General features: G+C 44.1%; 1 pseudogene; it reads right to left on the bottom strand.

The window, feature by feature from the left end:
* Positions 1–5,060: 5,060 nt before the first annotated feature.
* LOC105513910 overlaps positions 5,061–5,970 on the bottom strand; it is a 107,412-nt pseudogene continuing 106,502 nt past the window's right edge.

Raw genomic sequence — 5,970 nt, 5'->3', positions numbered from 1 at the left:
TTTGAATCAGAGATGTTTCTATAGTGCTGTGTTCTCAATAGGAAGAACATGTGGGTCCAGAAATCAAAAGGTGGAAGCAGGTTTGGCTCCGTGTCCAATCCCTTTGATTAACCCACTAGGGTATTTTGCATATTTTATCTCCCAACACTGGGCTGTGCAGGGTACAAGGTCCTGGTTTCCAAGGAGGGTACCCTTAAAAGGAGACAAAAGACAGCCCACAGAAATACACATTACGGTTGTCACCAGAGAAGTGTGGACAGTATGTTCCCAGAGACCACCTAGTGAGAAGAAGAGTCTCCTCCTCTCCAGGCCCAGGTAATAGATCCTCATCCCCAGGACGAGGCATGACTACTTTCAAACAATGAGGGCAGAAGTGTGGAAACCAGAGATCCACCTGGGGGCCTTCTGGTTTCCCTTACCTCATTGTAAGTGTGAGCAGAATCATCCAGCAATTCAGCCTGAGAGGATTTGATTTCCAAGGGCCCAGACCCAGTAGGGCAGAAGGTGTGAGTCACACTCCTGGGTAATCTCCCAAGGCCCTGCTCCTGTGCTCTAATATCCTCAGTAGCATCGGTGCTGAGGCCCTGCTTCCCATGGGCTGCTCCCAACCAGTGACGGGTCATACCAGTGACACTAAGGCAGGACATTCCTGGGAGGTGGGGGACTCTTCTGATGGCCAACTGTAGCTCGAGGACTCCTCCATGGCCTTGCTCAACTCTCCTTAGATTACCTGTGGTCTAGGACACGTCCAGTAAATCTTCTCTCCTTCTGTCCATCATGGGAGGGTCACACTTACATCTTGGTCAGTTGCCTTTCCCAGGGTAACCTGCCTCCCTTGCAATATTGTCTGACAGGTGTGTCCCCTAATAAAATGCTGTAACTTTAATCCCATGATGGCACTTGTTTTTTGGAGCATTTGTACTACAAAATCATTTTCATCTGCACACCAGTGTCCTCTAATTTATCCCAATTTGTAAAATCCTTTTGTTTATTCAACTTCTTCTACCTGCATTGGCTCCATTTTGCTGGTATTTGCATTATGCTTTTGAGTTAGTCGATGTTTGTTGTTTTAAGTCACTAAATTTGGGGGTAGTTTGTTACACAGCAACAGATAACTAATAAAGCCCTCTTACATTTACATTATTCTATAGAGGTTAACTACATCTGTTTTATGTCCTCCTATTTTCATAATATAAGGGTTTCTAGTTTTTCTACACCTATTCTTTATTTTAGTTTATTTTCTCCTTTGTTCCTTCCCTTTCTCCTTCCTTCTGTCCCTCCCTCACACCCTTTCTTCTCTATTTCCATTCAACCTCTCTCCCTCCCTCCTTCTCACGCCCGCTTCCTTCCCCTTCCCCTTCCTTCTTTTCTTCTTTCACTCTTTCCTCCATTCCTCCTTCTTTCCCTCTCTTCCTCCATTTTTTCCTTTTTATTATGAAATTTTCCTAATATATAAAATAACTCTATGTGATTGGGCTTTAAGCATTTTCTGAATCTATATGTCAAAAGTATAATGCCATGGTATATGAGAAACAAGTAAACCACAGGAAGTTATTAACACAGTCTGAATAAAAATGCCTGCTGTAATTCTGCAGTCAAGACAGTGGCTTTTAACTCAATTCCTTCAACTCAGTGTTTTCAGAACACATCATCAACATCAAGTATTACATATTTATTATAAAAGTTTAAGCAGCCACAATCACTTTGGAAATCATATTATCATTATCTAGTAGGGTTTATGTCCTATACAATGTGTCATCCAACCAACCCATTCTTAATCATACACTCCGGGGAGCTTTCTTGCCTATGTGCACAGGAGACATGCACACTAATGTTTATTGCAAAAACTGGAATCAGCCACATATACATCAAAAGGAAAGCAGTGAAATTGTGGTATAACCATAAAATGTAAACCTTCAGCAGTAAAAATGAATGAATGACATCCTCCCACACCACAGATAACTCCTATACGTAATGTGCATCATGGGAAAATAAATGCAGTAGGAATTTGCTGTATAGGAAGCTTAAAAACCAGCAAAACTAATATTTGCTTTGGGAATATGTATATACTTATTGCACAAATCTTTAAAGAATTACAAAAGAATACTAATCACAAGACTCAGGATGAAGTCTTCTTCTGGGGGATGTGAATGGGCAGCAGCCCAGGGTGGCTTTACAGGTTTGTATTTTACACCAGTGCTGGGCAGCCTGCTAGTTACTTGATTACATTTCCTAAAATAGAGTTTTTCAAATTAAAATATACCTGTTTTTTATAGAAATGTAAGAGAAGGTTCATTCCAAGATGGCCAGATAGGAATAGCTCCGGTCTGCAGCTCCCAGTGTGATCGACACAGAAGATGAGTGATTTCTGCATTTCCAACTGAGGCACCTGGTTCATCTCATTGGGACTGGTCAGAAAGTGGGTGCAGCCCACGGAGGGTGAGCCAAAGCAGGGTAGAGCATCGCCTCACCCAGGAAATGCAAGGGGTCTGGGGACTTCCCTTTCCTAGCTAAGAGAAACCATGACAGATTGTACCTGGAAAATTGGGACATTGCCACCTAAACACCATGCTTTTCCAAAGGTCTTAGCACACAGTGCACCAGGAGATTATATCCCACGCCTGGCTCAGCAGGTCCCACGCCCACAGAGCCTTGCTCACTGCTAGTCCGAGATCAAACTGTGAAGTGGCAAGCCTGGCTGGGGGGAGGGGAGTCCGACATTGCTGAGGCTTGAGGAGGTAAATGAAGTGGCTGGGAAGCTCGAATTAGGTGGAACTCACCGCAGCTCAAAGAGGCCCACCTGCCTCTGTAGACACCACCTCTGGGGGCAGGGCATAGCTGAACAAAAGGCAGCAGAAACTTCTGCAGACTTAAACATCCCTGTCTGACAGCTCTAAAGAGAGCAGCGGTTCTCCCAGCATGGTGTTTGAGCTCTGAGAATGGACAGACTGGACCCTCAAGTAGGTCCCTGATCCCCATGTAGCCTCACTTGGAGACACCTCCCAGTAGGGGCCAACTGACACCTCATACAGCCAGGTGCGCTGCTGAGACGAAGCTTCCAGAGGAAGGATCAGGCAGCAATATTTGCTGTTCTGCAATATTTGCTGCTCTGCAGCCTCCGCTGGTGATACCCAGACAAACAGGGTCTGGAGTGGACCTCTAGCAAACTCCAACAGACCTGCAGCTGAGGGACCTGATTGTTAGAAGGAAAACTAACAAACAGAAAGGAATAGCATCAACATCAACAAAAAGGACATCCACACCAAAACCCCATCTGTAGGTCATCATTATCAAAGACCAAAGTTGGATAAAACCACAAAGATGGGGAGAAACCAGAGCAGAAAAGCTGAAAATTCTAAAAACCAGAGCACCCCTTCTCCAAAGGATTGCAGCTCCTTGCCAGCAACGGAACAAAGCAGGACAAAGAATGAGTTTGATGAGTTGACAGAAGCAGGATTCAGAAAGTCGGTAATAACAGACTTCTCAGACCTAAAGGAGGATGTTCAAACCCATCAGAAGGAAGCTAAAAACCTTGAAAAAGGATTAGACAAATGTCTAACTAGAATAAACAGTGTAGAGAAGACCTTAAATGATCTGATGGAACTGAAAACCATGACACGAGAACTACGTGACACATGCACAAGCTTCAGTAGCCGATTTGATCAAGTGGAAGAAAGGGTATCAGTGATTGAAGATCAAATTAATGAAATGAAGTGAGAAGAGAACTTTAGAGAAAAAAAAAGTAAAGAGAAACGAACAAAGCCTCCAAGAAATATGGGACTATGTGAAAAGACCAAATCTACGTTTGACTAGTGTACCTGAAAGTGATGCATAGAATGGAACCAAGCTGGAAAACACTCTTCAGGATATTTTCCAGGAGAACTTCCCCAACCTAGCAAGGCAGGCCAACATTCAAATTCAGGAAAGACAGACAATACCACAAAGATACACTTTGAGAAAAGCAACCCCAAGACACGTAATTGTCAGATTCACCAAAGTTGAAATGAAGGAAAAAATGCTAAGGGCAGCCAGAGAGAAAGGTCAGGTTACCCACAAAGGGAGGCTCATCAGACTAACAGCAGATCCTTCAGCAGAAACTCTACAAGCCAGAAGAGAGTGGGAGCCAATATTCAACATTCTTAAAGAAAAGAATTTTCAACCCAGAATTTCATATCCAGCCAAATTAAGTTTCATAAGTGAAGGAGAAATAAAATCCTTTACAGACAAGCAAATGCTGAGAGATTTTGTCACCACCAGGCCTGCTTTACAAGAGCTGCTGAAGGAAGCACTAAACATGAAAAGGAACAACCCATACCAGCCATTGCAAAAACATGCCAAATTGTAATGACCATCGATGCTAGGAAGAAACTGAATCAACTAATGGGCAAAATAACCAGCTAACATCATAATGACAGGATCAAATTCCCACATAACAATATTAACCTTAAATGTCAATGGGCTAAATGCACTAATTAAAAGACACAGACTGGCATATTGGATAAAGAGTCAAGACCCATCAGTGTGCTGTATTCAGGAGACTCATCTCATGTGCAGAGACACACATAGGCTCAGAATATAGGGATGGTGGAAGATCTACCAAGCAAACAGAAAATAAAAAGCCAAGGTTGCAATCCTAGTCTCTGATAAAACAGACTTTAAACCAACAAAGATCAAAAGAGACAAAGAAGGCCATTACATAACAGTAAAGGGATCAATTCAACAAGAAGAGCTAACTATCCTAAATATATATGCACCCAATACAGGAACACTCAGATTCATAAAGCAAGTCCTGAGAGACCTAAAAAGAGGTTTAGACTCCCACACACTAATAATGGGAGACTCTAACACCCCACTGTCAATATTAAACAGATCAATGAGATGGAAGGTTAACAAGAATATCCAGGACTTGAACTCAACTCTGCACCAAGCAGACCTAATAGACATCTACAGAACTGTCCACCCCAAATTAACAGAATATACATTCTTCTCAGCACCACATCACACTTATTCCAAAATTGACCATGCAGCTGGAAGTGAAGCATTCCTCAGCATGTGTATGTTCATTGGCATCCGACGGGCGCCTCCTCCGGGAGTATCACCAGCTCGCCTACAACGGCAGGGATTACATCGCCCTGAACCAGGACCTGTGCTCCTTGACCACCGCAGACACAGCGGCTCAGATCACCCAGCTCAAGTGGGAAGCTGCTGGCGAGGCGGAGGTTCATCCTCACAGGGATAGGTACCTATTCGATGTGGTGTGTTTTTCGTCTCTACTCTCAGACCCTCAGCCAGTATCACTATTGGCATTCCTGATCCACTGGTTCAGAATTTCAGTACATTATCTGCCCGCGGGACACACCTCAGAGGGAAAGGGATGAAGCATGGGCCATGACCAAGGCATTCCCTGGTCATATCAACACCTGCACCTCCCAGGGGCTGCCAGCCACACTGAGTCATAAACAGGTCTCTACAGACACAATTTAGTACCAGCTTGGATTAAACCCTCTGAGGAATGGGTGCCATCTTTCAGGATGTGGTGCTTGTATTAAATCAAAGACGTCTCTATAATGCTGTGTTTACAGAAGGAAGATATACGTGGGTCCAAAAACCAAGAAGTTGAAACAGGTATGGCTCCATGTCTCATCCCTTATATTCACCCTCAGGGTGATTTTGCACTTCTCATCTCCAATATCAGGGCTCTGCAGGGGAGGAGGTCCTGGTTTCCCAAAGGGGGCACCCTGGCAAGGAGACAAATGAGAGTCCATGGAACTACACATTATGGGTGCCCCCAGGGATGTTTGAATAGTATGTGCCCAGACACAAGCAGGTGAGAAGAGGAGGAGGCAGGGCTGCTGTCACACAAGGAAGGCAGAAGTGTGTGTGGAAATAAGAGATCCACTTGGAGGCCTTATGGTTCCCCTTGTCCTGTTTTAAGTGTGAGCAGAATCATCCAGCAATGCAGCCTGAGAG

This window comes from Colobus angolensis, unplaced genomic scaffold (genome assembly GCF_000951035.1).
Source record: "Colobus angolensis palliatus isolate OR3802 unplaced genomic scaffold, Cang.pa_1.0 Scaffold237, whole genome shotgun sequence".
Classification (NCBI taxonomy): Eukaryota; Metazoa; Chordata; class Mammalia; order Primates; family Cercopithecidae; genus Colobus; species Colobus angolensis.
The sequence above is the reverse complement of the archived record's forward strand: the minus strand, read 5'-3'. Positions and strand labels throughout refer to the sequence as shown.